Genomic DNA, 14,202 nt, shown 5'->3' with positions numbered 1-14,202 from the left:
CTACACATTTAAAACCTGAACAAATCGGATTTTTATCTCTTTATTCAGATTGTGGCGCTGCAGTTTGTCCGAGATCAGCTGTGCTTCTCTGGCCTCAGTTCTGAAGTCCAACCCCTCCCATCTGAGAGAGCTGGACCTGAGTGAGAACTACAACCTGCAGGATTCAGGAGTGAAGCTGCTGTGTGGTTTTCTGGAGAGTCCACACTGCAGACTGGAGACTCTGAGGTCAGACACCATTTTTTCCTTCTGTGCTGAGATTAAAATGATATAAAGGTTGTGGTGAGACTAAACTGCAGACATAATGCTGATATTATTATGTTGTCTTCGCTACAGCACAGGAGCTGCTGCTATCCAACTAGCTAAACTCCTCAATGCAAAATGAGTTAAGCTTTTCTTGCTATTTACTGTGGCTCTGAACACCATCTTACACAGACAGGTGTATAATGCAACAAAACAGAACACACTATCACCATTTTGATAGCTACATGAGTTATCCTATGTAAATATATGTAAAAAAACAAAACGTTTTTTATTAGAAATTAATTTTTTCATCTTTCCATGTAATATTATCTTTTAAAATTAACTCAAGTACAACTATGAAATTATTTACTTTTAACTAATTTATTTACTATTTACATTTAACTGACGTTGCCTCTCTGCCGTTTACAAAGTAGATGAAGTCCTAAAGCAAGTGAACAGATTCCTGAAATGACTAACCAGGAAGTCCTTGAGCAAATCCGATATCACACACATTTCAAAATAAAAGCATTCTTAATATTATGCCTTAAGGGCAAAACAACTTCTCTAACTGGTCTGAAGAAATTCTTTGGATAACCTTGATCTGTAGTCTTCAATTCCACCTTTCTCATTCTTACATTTTCTCTGGTGAAAGTCTTTGTGATCACAGAAATTGACCAGTTTTTGGGGGCATCGTGGAACATCTAGATCCCAAGAACTTGAAAGGAGGACAAGCTTCCAGGCGTTCTTGGGGCAAATATGCCATTCTTGTTGTTGCATTTTGCCTCTTAGTCAAGTTATACATTGGTGTGAAACATAGTGGATGAGCCTCTTCCCTCCCAATAGCCAAAACCCTGCCTATCAGCACCTTCCGTCAGGTGAAGGCCTTAATGCTTGATCTGGGCATAATGTTGTCTGACAAGTAATAGAGAGATGTGGTTGTCATTTGGGAGGATTAACATGCTCTTTTCTCAAAGGCTGAGGTTGGCGTATTTCAGTTGGCCACCTAAGCACAGAAGATTGTCCTTCAAAATGGGATAGAGGCGGTAAGGCTTCTGTTTAGCGGTACTGGGTTATTTGATTCCAAAGCTTCAAATTCCTTTGTGAATGCTCTCTTCAGCCCTGATGATTTCCTTTGCTTGGGATAGTTCATCTGCAGTGCGGGGAAAATCGCACTTATGCCAGCACTTGCACATACGGTTAGAGGGCTTGTGAGACCTTGCAATATGAATTAGGAGTGCTATGGCTCGTACAAGAGTGTTGCAGCTGTAGAAGCCTTTAAAGCGATCTGTGCTGAGGCCTTTCTCTTAGAGTTGTCGCATAGCTTCTCACTTGTGGATGGATTTCCAAGTCTAGTTCTGGTTCAACTAAGTCAAATTAATATTATGCCTTAAGGGCAACACAATTATACTGATCCACCAGAGGTGGCGGACTTGAGTCACATGACTTGACTCAAGTCAGAGTCAAGTCGCAAATTTGAAGACCTGAGACTTGCTTGACTAAAACAGACAAAAGACTCGACTTGACTTTGACTTGGAGTTCATGACTTGAAACTTGACTTAGACTTCAGACAGATGACTTGAAAATGACTTGTTTTTTTTAATCAAATACTTGCATTTCCACTTATTCCAACAGTTACGGCATAAACCTGCAACCATGTGTGCTTTCACATAGCAGTCCTGATCTCTGCAACAGCGGTGATGAAAAAGACTGTTAACGTTACATGTACAACACAGACATTCAAGGATTATGTTGACGATGACAGTAGGAAGAAAAGAACAGCGGTGTGCAAAGTCTGCAGCTCAAAAATCAGTGATACGGCCACCACAACATTTTGTAGGTAAGCCAAGCCAATTGCAACCAATTGTGCCGATGACTGACTGGCACTTCATGTAGCCAATAAAATTCTGAAAATAAAGATATCCAGCTTTAAGTAGAAAGTTCATGATCTACCAGCAAATAAACACATCTGCGTCAATCAATGGCATGATGCAGCAGCAGCCACTTGCCGCCAAGGGGTGGTGCTGTTTTTGTAAAAAATGCGCTAAGATATACCCTTAGAAAAACCTGTGTTATTTTTCATGGTATTTGTGAGGAAGGGGACCTCAGGAAACAATTGGTTTGGGTCTGACAACTATGGATGAAATGATTCCGGCCAGAGAATCAATTCTGAGAGGGTGCTTTATTTATTCCAGCGACAGGTTACGACAGTGAATGTGTGTGGTTCTGGAAATGAACAAAGGACAACTATCTTCAAATCAAATCCTTACGAATAAGGCTTTATTATAAATCTTAAATATTCCAACAGATCTGATGGAAAGCTTCCTTACACTTGGTGTTCAAATAACCTTTATTATTGACATGACCCATATTAGCATTCACTGATTAAAGCTAGCACATGGAAAGACACAGCAAAATTTACAAATAGAAACTGAGAAATACAAAGGCATGCATATTAACATGAAATTAACTTGCTCTACAGCTGAAGAAACATAAGCAAATTCTCACACCCCTAACCCCTAGTGGCTCCAGAGGTGTGCAATCTCTGAAAGAAATATCAATTGTAAGTCGCTTTGGATAAAAGCGTCAGCTACCTGCCACCTTTCTTAAACTGAATTTCTAAGAATTTCATATGACTTGACTTTCATCCCAGTAACTTGAAGTATAAGACTTGATTGTGACTTGGACATGTGTGACTTACTTCCACCTCTGTGATCCACACTGAGTATCTTAATGCTAAAGTCTGTTCTCTTAGTGGTTTAGTCCCTTGACTGTGACAGCAATGTTGAGCTCCACATTTAAAACCTTAATATAACAGGAAACATCTCCTCTGGATATTTCACTCTGAAGCTCTTAAACTCCTGATTTTCAGTTTCTGTTCTCCATATTTTAAATAAATGAGAATAATAAATACATATGAATAAATAAATAATCTCTATTTCAACTATTAGACAATAACCAATTATTCAGTATTTTCTTTTCCAACATGTTATGAAGCTAAATGATGCTCATGCTGACTGAATAGTTTAAACTGAAGAAGCTTTGATTTGATGACTCCACTATTGCTAAAAGAAATATTGTAGATGTCTTTTGTTCACATTTCCCCAAAGTTCATGATGACAAATTTCGCATCTTTGGAAACTTTGGGATCTTGAGTCAAATCATAAAGAGCTTGTATTATGCTATTTCCCTCTCCTTTATTGAGTATATACCTTTTTTGTGTATTGCCGCATTTCGACCAAAGGGACTATAACCTGGAACTAGGAACCTTTAGAGGAACTCACTGCGTTTCCACTGAAGGGACCAGGGTCTAAATTTTCAGGGTATTTATTTTACCCCCCAAAAAGTCCCTGCTCGGGGGGTAGTACTTTCCGAATGTACCGGTACCTCTGGGGGGCGGGGCTTGCCTTGCGATGAATTTCTAAAGGGGTGAGTAGAGGCTCCTGGTTTCAATCGAACATGTCTGGTGTTTTTCTACGACTGCTCCTCTCTTTTCCACTGTTGTTTGCAAACCAACAAATCACAATCAACAGTCAAATAGCACACACTTTATGGATGAAAGATTTTGTTACAAATTAATAATTCACCACTCTGAAACTCTTGCTCCAGTCTATGTTCCCCTTACCAGCCCCCCTTACGACCTGCCCTACTCTGCTGATGATTGTCTAGTAGTCTTTAATCAGTGCGTTCTTATCTCAGTGTGTCATAACTGACGTTTTCAGACAGCATGACAAAGTGCCCTGAAATGAGAACGGTCTGGTATTGTGCATGTGCTACTCCCAAAAAAGATCTTGTAGAACTCGGGTGCATCACTCCATAGCTAAACGAAGCGTTCAACACACAGAGTGAAAAGAGGAGCTGCAGCAATGTGCAGTATGACAAAAAATATGGTATTTTTTGAAAATGAAACCATGTAAACAGATTCTGGTACAACTCCTAAATAAAATTATGAACCTGAAAATTAGCATAATATGACTACTTTAAATCAGTTTCTGTGTTTTTCTTTGTATTTGGCTGCACAACATGAGTTTGTATAGATGGAGCCACTGGTGGAGCTGCAGAGTTTAAGAGGTGAAGTAAATCAAGGCCAGCAAAGCGTGTGCATGTGAATGTGCACATGCATGCTGCGCAGTCGTGCACGTGAATACATTTTTGATTAATAAAAAAATATTTAATAAAAAAATTAATTAATTAATTATTTAATCAAACACTGGCTACAACAATGTCACAGATAATAGCTGAACTAAACAGCTGTTTAACTGAAAACGACATGGGTCACATTGAGCTTGATTACAACAACATTACCAACAGAGTAAGCATTTTACCAACGAGATACGTAGAATTAACGTTTCAAGGAAAACTTGCACAAATGTTGGGATTTATCCCCGGAGCGGCTTTTAAAACTCACGAGGGAATTACAACGTTTAGAGCTCAGCCATGAACTAACTAGCGATGTTAACGTAGGGATGTATAATATATTTGTTTATACCGATATTGTTGGTCATCAAACAGTAGGGGATAGTTACGTCCCTCTTTTAAGAATAGTACATATATCGGGGCCAAACAACCATATGATCACAAATACTTACGACAGACCACACTATCTGAGGCTCTGCAAAACACACATTGATAGTATCGAGATTTCTCTCAAGACAGATCAGAATCAACATATCCCTTTGACGTACGGCAAAGTGATAATAAAGCTACACATTCGACCCGTAAAATATAGGTATTAGACAAGGAGCAAACATGTACCATCACAATGCGAACAAATACGTTGCATATTATACAGCCCGAGCAGGTGGTGATTTACCAGGATACAGCGGCCTCGGTGCTCAGTATGGTGCAGGGTTAGGGGGTATCTTTAGGGGTCTGTTTAGATTAGCATTCCCCTTATTCAAGAAAGGATTTACATTTGTTGCCCCTCATTTAAATTACTAACGTCATGAACAGGCGTCAAGAGGGGTCGGGTATAGTGGCCGCGGCCCCCCGACCAATAAAACGACCTCCTGGGAAAAGAGGGAGTTCCCCACCAAAGAGGCGTAGCTGAACAACAAATAGGAAGACCCATACCAAGACTAGGGAAAATAAACAAGCAAGGAGAAGCAAGTCGACAAAATGTCAGAAGACAAGAGACATTTTCTAACGAGAATGTCGTTGGTACATAACCTGTCACAAGAGTGCATCAAGTTGGAGCTAGACCTGTTTATGGTGAGAATGCATCTACGTCGAATTCCCACCTCTAGCAGCGGTATCAGACTCTGCACCCCTTGAATTTTTCATTCCAGCTAGTACAGAGGACTACCTGGATCTAAACAATACGTTTCTGTACACGCGCGCAAAAATCACCAAAGCTAATGGCGGAAACCTGGATCAAGCAGACGAAGTAATAATAATAATAATAATAATAATAAATTTTATTTATAATGCACTTTACATTTCAGGGAAATCTCAAAGTGCTACAACAACAAGGGTTAAAAACAGTTCCAGAAAATAACAATCGCAATAAAACACCGTAACAAAAAATGTAAAACCATGACTGTTAAAAGGCCTTTTGAAATAAAAAAGTCTTTAGGCCCTTCTTAAAAACCTCCAGAGTTTGTGGGGCCCTTAGGGGCTCTGGAGGGCATTCCAGAGCCGTGGGGCGACTGCCTGGAAGGCCCTGTCTCCCATGGTGGAGAGAGAGTCCTTGGTTGGTGCAGGCAGTGGGTAGAGGTGGAAGTGGGCTTTATCAACTACCCTGGATGTACAATATTTTCACAGGTCGACATATTGTTGGGGGACCGACTCATAACGCAATCATCAAACACATATCCTTACAGGGGTATAATAGAGTGCCTTTTGAACTACGTAAAGGACGCTCTGCAGACACAGTTTGGATCCGGACTATTTTGCATGGATACAGCAGGTCATATGGACGACGTAACGGCTGGAGGACGCAACAAGGGACTAGTTAAAAGAGTGGAGTAAACACAAGGCGGCCGCGTAGTGGAGCTAATATCCCCTTTACATTCTGACTTGTTTTTTCAAGATAAATGGAGTAGACCTCAAGATAAAATTCATGAGCTAAAAACAAATTTTGCTTAATGCACAACACTGTAGACGACTTTCGGGTTAACATTATGTCAGCAAGCCTGTTTGTAAAGAAAGTCACCGTATCTCTGGCTGTTAAGCTAGCACACGCTAAGGCATTAACGCATGGCAACGTTAAATATCCCATAGACAGTCTGTCTTAAAAATTTTTAGCTTCCCAACGGGCACTCGTGTTTGTAATCAAGAAAATGTATTCTTGGGACAAATACCTACATTTATTGTAGTAGGATTTGTAGATCATGAGGCATTTAGAGGTAGTTATGCGCGTGGTCCATTTACATTTAACCATTATGATATAGAGTTTTTATGTTTATACGTTGACGGCCAACAATATCCATCAAAACCCTTTCAACCCAACTTTACCAGAGGGAAGGCCATCAGGGAGTATCATCAATTGTACTCGGCAACTGGGAAGTATCTTAAAAACAACGCTATGGCCATAACCCGCGACGAGTTTTGTAATGGATATAGTCTGTTCTGTTTTAACCTGAGCCCTGATGAAGGATGCGGAGACCATATGTCGCTCATTAAAAACGGTAGTGTTAGACCAGAGGCTCGTTTTAGAAATCTGCTTCAACGTGCAATAAATGCGGTTATTTACACCACATATGATTCTATAATAGAGATATCTTCAGGAAGACAGGTTCTCATTGACTTTTTCTAACTTTAACAAAAGATAGTATGAATACGATAGAACTGTCAAAAGTACTTGACAAGGTAGTGAAGCAAGGCGTCTTTCTTGGAGTATTTGCTAGTGACCAGCTTCTTAAATCAGTTATTAAAAAGAGACCCGCCATGATGGTGGTAAACACAGACCCCTCCCACCTTGGAGGACAACACTGGGTCGCTATCTTTATTGACAAGCAGGGTGTGGGGTCATTCTTTGACAGTTTTGGGAACTCACCGGTATACTCACATTTTCCTGAATCCTCCTGTCTTTCTCAACAGTAATTGTAAGTCCACGCAACATTCTGTTAGACAAGTGTAAGATGTGGATTCTGTAGTGTGTGGTCAGCATTGTGTGTCTTTACCATATGGATAGAGGATTATCTTATGACAATGTAATGACTAAATATAGTAAAACGGTCATGCAATGATATTATGGTGTTCAAATTTGTGAAAAAAATACGACCCTCGGTTGTATGTGGTCAAAATAATTATGCAGAATATAACCAGTGTGTCCAAGTATCAGATTCTTTTAAGTGTGTATATAATATTAGAAGTTGTGTGCCGTTCATTATCAAAATGATTTATAGATTGCAATGTTTACGGCAATGTTTTTTATTATGGTGATATACACTGACCTAAAGGATTATTAGGAACACCTGTTCAATTTCTCATTAATGCAATTATCTAATCAACCAATCACATGGCAGTTGCTTCAATGCATTTAGGGGTGTGGTCCTGGTCAAGACAATCTCCTGAACTCCAAACTGAATGTCAGAATGGGAAAGAAAGGTGATTTAAGCAATTTTGAGCGTGGCATGGTTGTTGGTGCCTGACGGGCCGGTCTGAGTATTTCACAATCTGCTCAGTTACTGGGATTTTCACGCACAACCATTTCTAGGGTTTACAAAGAACGGTGTGAAAAGGGAAAAACATCCAGTATGCGGCAGTCCTGTGGGCGAAAATGCCTCGTTGATGCTAGAGGTCAGAGGAGAATGGGCCGACCGATTCAAGCTGATAGAAGAGCAACTTTGACTGAAATAACCACTCGTTACAACCGAGGTATGCAGCAAAGCATTTGTGAAGCCACAACACGCACAACCTTGAGGCGGATGGGCTACAACAGCAGAAGACCCCACCGGGTACCACTCATCTCCACTACAAATAGGAAAAAGAGGCTACAATTTGCAAGAGCTCACCAAAATTGGACAGATGGAAAAATGTTGCCTGGTCTGATGAGTCTCGATTTCTGTTGAGACATTCAGATGGTAGAGTCAGAATTTGGCGTAAACAGAATGAGAACATGGATCCATCATGCCTTGTTACCACTGTGCAGGCTGGTGGTGGAGGTGTAATGGTGTGGGGGATGTTTTCTTGGCACACTTTAGGCCCCTTAGTGCCAATTAGGCCTCGTTTAAATGCCACGGCCTACCTGAGCATTGTTTCTGACCATGTCCATCCCTTTATGGCCACCATGTACCCATCCTCTGATGGCTACTTCCAGCAGGATAATGCACCATGTCACAAAGCTCCAATCATTTCAAATTGGTTTCTTGAACATGACAATGAGTTCACTGTCCTAAAATGGCCCCCACAGTCACCAGATCTCAACCCAAGAGAGCATCTTTGGGATGTGGTGGAACGGGAGCTTCGTGCCCTGGATGTGCATCCCACAAATCTCCATCAAATGCAAGATGCTATCCATCAATATGGGCCAACATTTCTAAAGAATGCTTTCAGCACCTTGTTGAATCAATGCCACGTAGAATTAAGGCAGTTCTGAAGGCGAAAGGGGGTCAAACACAGTATTAGTGTGGTGTTCCTAATAATCCTTTAGGTGAGTGTAAATAAAAACACTTGTGATAATGAAATGATAAAGTTATGTCTCTGTATTTATTTAAAACAAATAACAATTAAAAAAGTTATCCATCACTCATCGCATTTCAGGAGATACAAAGGGACTTGTTTCATTGTTTGCTAATCGATGTCCTCTGGTAACAAGAGGTGTAGATAGCGGTCCAGTGATAAGAGGAGAAGATTCTCCAAAAGTCTTTCTCTTAATCTCGTCAATTTTTCTTTTGACCTGTTGATTTGGTACAACTGATAAAGGTATATTCAGTATAGCCAACGATTGCAGATATTCATCCCAACCTGTAGGTCTCTGGCTGTCCGACACGTTTTGAGAAGCAGTCACTCCTCTTATTAAATCATACACATGAGACCCTTTAATAACATTACCATTAAACACAAACCCCACGTTCAGTCCATGCAGATATGTTTTTTGAGGAGGACATTTTATCCAAAATATGCTGGGCTTTATTCCTGCTGTTTTTTGGCATGTTTTTAAAAACTTCTTCAAAAACCAAGTCTCTTCCTTCTTGATTCTTCTGCTCTGAAGAGTGAAAATCCTCAGCGACCGGCATTGACAAAGTTAGTGTGTTCTGGTCTTTTTCTCCTGGTTTTACCATGGTGAGAAATCTCTGCAATGTGATGGAATATTTTTTTGATCTTCAGTCTTTTGATCCAGAATGTCTTACGATCCAGGTCATTTTCAACAGTTTCTAGAATAGACTCGTGTGCCGGAGGTCTTCTTAAAAGATCAAGCTGTTGTTTAGGTACCAGAAACATTTTTTGTGCATATTCCATAGTCCTCTAAGTTTGTCTTGAACCAATAAGACTCGTTATAAAAGGCACAGCGATACTCAGGAGGGGGAGAAGAAAACCGCCAGACTGTTTAAGCAACGTCTTCTTTTTCTTTGATGCGCAAACCTTTTTATTGGCTAACCCCGCCTTCTTCTTTTTTAATTTTTGATACTGTGTCTTATTTAAAGGAATTTTACCTTTTAAAAGATGGAAAGCTGTTTGGTATAACGCTACCAAAAGGTTTGGTGATGCAGATTGAATAATATTCACTCTCTGAGATGGAGATGCTCCGTGCATAGTTTGCAGTAAGACAGGTTTCTCTTAATGCAATCAGACATGTTTATTTACTTTCTCTTAGGCACATACACAACAGGCAGCTCTGAAAGCAAGTCGGTTCTGAGTCTGAAATCATCAGGTGTCTTAGCTTTAAAATCAATCATCAAGTAACCATAAGGAACACTGGTGGCATCCTCGAAACAATCCATAAAAAAAATGACTCTTCCCAGGAAACATTTGTCTAGCCATTAGCATGACTTGGTATTTATCTCTGGGAGTTTTAAACAAAACAAGATTATTGGTATTCAGATCAATAGTACGGCGAACTTTGCCTTGAAAAAACAAATTCTGAACTAGGTATAAACAACTTAAATTTCTATGATGCACATATTTTGTAATCATAATTTGGACCTCAATGTTTTTGCTAGCATCACTCATTAAATCATCAATAATCAACAAATTGTTTTTATCTAAAGGCAACAATGTATCATCACACAAAGAAGATGGCAATCCTTCAACAAAATTCACATTTCTATTTTTCAATAACTGGTCATACAATGGTTGTCACTAGGATAGTAGATAGGGTGACATCTATCTCAGCTTAAATCACATCCTAATGTCCGAAGCTCATGTGATGCAGGCTAAAACCGGAAAAAAAGTCCCTGACATATTTTGCTTACTAGCTAATAATTAAGATGTTGCAGGCAAAACACACGATCGGTCTAAGAAAGTAACACAGAAGACGACAATACAGTAAGTATTAAAATAAATGACAGTGGGGACATTTTCCATCCGGCCTCCTCCCTTTCAAAGACAAAGCAGTATCCAGATGAGAATCAATACAGAGCATACAAACATAGCAAGGCTACAAGGTGCTTGTTAGTGGGCACTTAAAACAAAGACTGGTTAGGCTGATCTGGGAAATCCACAAAGCAAGGAGGATGACAGCGTGGGCCCAGTATGCTGCAAGTAAGGGTCCCAGACCTTATGGAAGGCATATATTTTGGGGTGAAGAATACACGTGATGTATTCACTAGGAATGCAGTCCATGACGATGTTGTGCCATGATCTAGCTCCCCTAGTGCAGTCAAACCCGCCTACAGCACAGCATCAGATCCCACCAATGGTTGCAGAACCATACCTCGATCCAGCTTGGTCTTACCAGCCCCTGGCTGCAACTGGTCACTCACACTTACTATCTTGTGTGTCGTAGCCGGGGCTCAGAGTTGGTCTTTTTTTGTCTTTATTGCCTCTGGTGCTTCCCATCTTGATGAAAAACTGTGGCCAAACATTTTCCAAAGACATAGCTTGTTGTTGCATAACAAAAATGTCTTATAGCACCTGGTTGTTGTCAGACTAATGGGGAAAAAAGCACAGAGTGGCACGGAGCTCTGGCAAAAACGTCCATCACATTACCCCCCAGTTTCCAATTTCTAAACCTCTACATTCTAAACCTTCTTCAGCAGATTATTAAACACTGAATGATTTCAAGCAGGAACATTGTCATCTAATAATTTTTCTTTATTCAGATTGAGGCGCTGCAGTTTGTCAGAGATCAGCTTTGATTCTCTGGCCTCAGCTCTGAAGTCCAACCCCTCCCATCTGAGAGAGATAAACCTGAGTGACAACAACTTGCAGGATTCAGGAGTGAAGCTGCTGTGTGTTTTCTGGAGAGTCCACACTGCAGACTGGAGACTCTGAGGTCAGTTCACTGACTCTCTGTTACTATTGTAGATCTGATATGTTTAATTAACAATTGAATCTAATTTCTGTTCATATATAACTTCCATCCATAAAGTTTGTTCATATTTTCATGTTTCTTGTACTAAATTTAGTCTGCAGTCACAAAGACTTTTGTTTCTTAAAGAAACTGTAGAAATGTCCACTGTTAGTAGTTAAAGTAAATTATTGTTTCTAATTTTTGGTAAATGGTCACATCTGTATACAGAACATCCTCTGAACGAAAATTTGTTTTAATCTAGGGCTGAGCACTTTAACGTGTTATCACATGAATTAACGGCGACAATTATTTTATTGCACGTTAACGCAGTTTTAATTATTATAATTTTGAAAGTCCGCTGCTCACTGGCTCTGAATACACATACTGGGGCTGAACGATTAATTGCATTTGCAATATGATCGCCATGTGATAAAACGAGATTACACTCTGGTGACACGCGAGAGTAAGCATCAACTACGCACATTACGCTGTACCTTGACTTTTTGTTGTACAATGGCCTTAAGCTTGACAGAAGCTGACACTACAGAAACTTTAGTCTCACACATACACTGATTTACTGCTTGTCCGTTTTGAATAGTACAGAAGGTAAAGAGCTTAAAAATTTTATCGCATATTAAATCGCAATATTGGTAAAAAAAAAAATAGCAATTGGTTATTTTCCAAAATCATTCAGCCCTAACACATACAGTCAAACCATGGGTCACAGGAGGGGCGAGATGTTGATCAGCCTGCAAATCACCCACCCAAAGAAGCAGTGGAGGGAAGCTACGGCAGACTACGCTGGATGCAGTGTGTGGGAAAGTAGATAAACAAAAGCAAGACAAGCGAACAAATGTAAATGTAAACGTACTTTAGTGTCACATACACATTCATGTATCGAAATTCATCCTCTGCATTTAACCCATCCCTGAAGGGAGCAGTCGGCAGCCACTGTACTCCAGAATGAAATGCCATGCCAGGTCAAACTGCACGGAGGACCTACCTAACATGTTTTTGATGGTGGCGGAAAACGGCACACCTGGAGAAAACCCACGCAGACACGGGGAGAACATACAAACTCCGCACAGAAAGGTTTTTTTAGCGTTTTCAAGAAATATTTGTAAGCTTAAAATTGGGCCATTTTTTCGCGGATCAAAATCGGCTTGGTCCAGACATCGTCCGTGCACCAAATTTTGCACAGGCCCTCGGGGGTGTCCCACATTATTGGTCCAAATTTGGTGTCTATTGGCCATTCCAAACCTAAGAGATGACATCACTTCCTGTCTTTAGCGGGGGTTTTTGCAAACATTTGTTATCTTATATTTACGGCATTTTTTGTCGCATCAAAATTTCCTCTACAAACTTTTATCAGCTTCATCCAGAGATGGTCGGTGCCAAGTTTGGTGCCGATCTGACTTGCGGCTTCGGAGGAGTTAATTAAAAAAGGGTTTTCAGTTTTTGCGATTTTGCAGAAAAAACTATAGGCGAAAATGGGCGTGGCCTATACCAGTAGATTCAGCTCGGTCCCCCGAATGCGTGGATATAAGGTTTTTGATATGCACCTTTTGTAGGCGGAAGTTCAAAGGCCAAATGCGTTGACCTTGCTTATAGCGCCCCCTAGAGGTAGAAGTGTGGGAATTTCTGTGCCTGAGGTCATTGACAATGGTTGGACCTACCTTGTCAGGGCTCTACAGTGCGACCATTTTGCTTGCATATGCCCCTAAAATCGATACGTGTGAACCGGAAAAATGATTTATGAGCACAATGTGCGAGTAACTATAATCTACCGTAGGCTAATCCCCACCCCGCCCGCCTTCGTTCGGGTTTGTTGACTATGAAGCAGAGGCTAGGCTACTAGCAGTTGAAAATTCCGCAGCACAAGAGCTGAGGATTGTGGAGCTTGAAAAGCTGGTCATTGCCCTCATTGAGAGTTTGGACATGGCAGAGAACTACAGCAACCTAAACATTAGAGTCGTCGGCTTGGCGGAGGATACAGAGACTGGGCAGCGGGTGGAGTTTTTCAAGTCATGCCTACCTCGCATCCCAATGATGACCACAAAAGACAGCCGCATAAAGCTGGAGAGAGCCAAATGCACCTCTGCGCCGAAACCGGACCCGAACAGGTTCAAAACACCCCAGGCCCGAGTAGCGGCAGGACGCGACGCAAAGCTGGTGTCAATCATATCAGAGTTGTTAAAACTCTTGCAGGAAAAAAGCCAGCGTCACCGGAGCACCGAGAGATATCCCGATGGACGGGTAGCCCGGGGGCCGCTTGAGCAACTCATTACAAAAACAAAGACAGAGATGTCAGCAGCGGGAGAGGTGAGACAGAAGACAGTACGGAGAAGATAAGGAGGTTGTGGTGTTGGCTAGCTGGAGATTTAGCTATATCAGGGCTTATGATGAACACATTAAATTTTCCAAAAATCGATGTGCTCCTCAGTTTCACTTTTCGTTATCTGACCAATCACAGCCTGGATGGGGCGGGACATAAAGTTTTAATGGTTCAGTAAACTTCTAAAATTGTTGAACTCCTATGCTTTGATTATGGAGAAATCAAGAGACCA

General features: G+C 40.8%; 1 long non-coding RNA gene across 1 annotated transcript in view; it reads left to right on the top strand.

Moving 5' to 3' along the window:
- Nucleotides 1-177: 177 nt before the first annotated feature.
- The window catches only part of LOC119915149, a 29,099-nt gene continuing 15,074 nt past the window's right edge, over nt 178-14,202 (top strand). Inside the window, exons 1-2 of the long non-coding RNA XR_005446901.1 lie at nt 178-225; nt 11,445-11,617. This is a non-coding gene — a long non-coding RNA (uncharacterized LOC119915149). The remainder of the gene's footprint in view (nt 226-11,444; nt 11,618-14,202) is intronic.

Source organism: Micropterus salmoides, unplaced genomic scaffold (genome assembly GCF_014851395.1).
Source record: "Micropterus salmoides isolate LMB-PRFRI ecotype aquatic unplaced genomic scaffold, ASM1485139v1 Ms_hic_scaffold_20, whole genome shotgun sequence".
In the NCBI taxonomy this organism is placed as follows: Eukaryota; Metazoa; Chordata; class Actinopteri; order Centrarchiformes; family Centrarchidae; genus Micropterus; species Micropterus salmoides.
This window is presented reverse-complemented; position numbering and strand designations above follow the sequence as displayed.